Source organism: Curcuma longa, chromosome 12 (assembly GCF_044706935.1).
Source record: "Curcuma longa cultivar G26 ecotype Majalengka, Jawa Barat chromosome 12, ITB_CL_G26_1.1, whole genome shotgun sequence".
Taxonomy (NCBI): domain Eukaryota; kingdom Viridiplantae; phylum Streptophyta; class Magnoliopsida; order Zingiberales; family Zingiberaceae; genus Curcuma; species Curcuma longa.
Window position 1 is genome coordinate 5,742,856 of NC_133872.1, and position 2,056 is coordinate 5,744,911.

Here is a 2,056-nt window from a genome sequence, read left to right on the forward strand (position 1 = left end):
TTCAGATTTGCATAGCTTATCCATATTTAAAAATCTACACTGATTTCAGCAACTATTAACCTCTTTTGTGCAAAAATCCGGCAGAATTAACTCAGAATTTCAATTCTCTGCTTCAACCACAATTCCACACTTAATAGCTCATTCTAAACTCAATTTGCAATAATCTTCAGATGCTTTTCCTATTTCTGCAACTCTGAACAGCAGCATTTGCGTTATCAGTTTTAATCCATTACTCCATTGCTCAAAAACTGACAGTAAACAAAGCTTTCTCCCCCACACCTAAATTGTTGTCTGTCCCAGACACCTAACTTTAGCAGGATCTACTTCAATGCCTTTCCTAGAGACTATATGTCCTAAAACAATACCATGCTCAACCATAAAATGACATTTTTCAAAATTAAGCACCAAATCAGTCTCAATGCATCTATCTAAAACCCTAGACAAGTTTTCTAAACATGCATCAAATGACGAACCATACACAGAAAATTCATCCATGAAAACTTCCATGCAATGCTCTAATAAATCACCAAAAATGCTTACCATGCATCGCTGAAAAGTCCCTGGAGCGTTGCAAAGCCCAAATGGCATCCGTCTATAAGCAAATGTACCAAAAGGACACGTGAATGTGGTCTTCTCCTGATCCTCTGGGTCGATGCAAATCTGAAAATATCCAGTGTACCCATCAAGGAAGCAATAATGTGACTTACCCGCCAACCTCTCTAGCATCTGATCAATAAACGGCAAAGGGTAATGATCTTTTCTGCTTGCTTCGTTCAGCTTCCTATAGTCCACACAAACTCTCCAAGCATTCTTCACTCTGGTGGGCACCAACTCATTCTCCTTATTAGCCGCAACTGTCACCCCTGACTTCTTTGGAACCACATGAATAGGACTAACCCACTTACTGTCAGAAATAGGGTAAATAATACCTGCCTGTAGAAGTCTAGTCACCTCTTTCTTCACTACATCAAACATCAGTGGGTTAAGTCTCCTCTGGGGCTGTCTCACTGGTTTCACATCCTCCTCCAAGAAAATCCTATGCATACAAATAGAAGGACTGATACCAGGAATGTCTGCTAAGGTCCATCCAATGGCTTTCTTATGCTGCCTCAGAATCTCTAAAAGTCTGCTCTCTTGCTCCTGTTCTAAATTCTGGGCTATAATGACAGGCAACTGATGATTCTCTCCTAAGTAAGCATACTTCAAGTGTGAAGGCAACGACTTCAATTCATCCTGTGTCTGCTCAACAGAAGGCGATTCTAGGGGTAGAGCTTCTCCTAAGCAATCCCCTACGCATACTTCTTCTTCTCTAGGCGATCCTAGGGGTAGAGCTTCTCCTAAGCAATCCCCTACGCATACTTCTTCTCTCTCCCTCTGAAATAATCCATCAGAAATATCATCCACTCCCAAATCTGTAAAATCTGCAAAAAATGTAGTCAAAACATCTCTAGAATCAACCTCAGAACAATCTGAACCCATCTGTGAAAAGAAATCCATATAATCCATCTCATCTGAAATATCCAAACTAAGAACAGAATGATCCTCTCTAGGATGCTTCATAGCGTCAAGGATGCTGAATCGAACCACTGTATCACCTACCTCCATAGAAAGTGTGCCCACATGAACATCTATCTTTGTCCTTGCAGTCTTCAAAAATGGTCGTCCTAAAATAAGTGGAGATCTACTGACCAGATAGTCTCCCTCCATGTCAAGTATATAGAAATCTGCGGGAAAGATAAGTTCTCTCACCTTAACCAATACATCTTCAATAACTCCAGCTGGGTGAGTCTGACTGCGGTCAGCTAACTGAATGACAACTCCTGTAGGCTGTAATGGTCCAATTCCTAAAGTCTAAAACACTGATTTTGGCATTACATTAATTGACGCTCCCAAATCCAGCATAGCATCCTTAAAAAGACTACTCCCTATCTCACAAGGCACTGTGAAAACTCCAGGATCTTCGCATTTCTGAGGAATAGTCTGAATAAGTGCTGACACATTTTTGCCCATGCTAATCAACTCATTCCCTTTTAACTTTTTCTTGTACACACAAAGG

General features: G+C 40.7%; 1 pseudogene; it reads right to left on the reverse strand.

Annotated features, from left to right (window-relative positions):
• Nucleotides 1-279: 279 nt before the first annotated feature.
• LOC141842805 (uncharacterized) lies at nucleotides 280-2,052 on the reverse strand (annotated as a pseudogene).
• Between the last annotated feature and the right edge of the window lie 4 nt (nucleotides 2,053-2,056).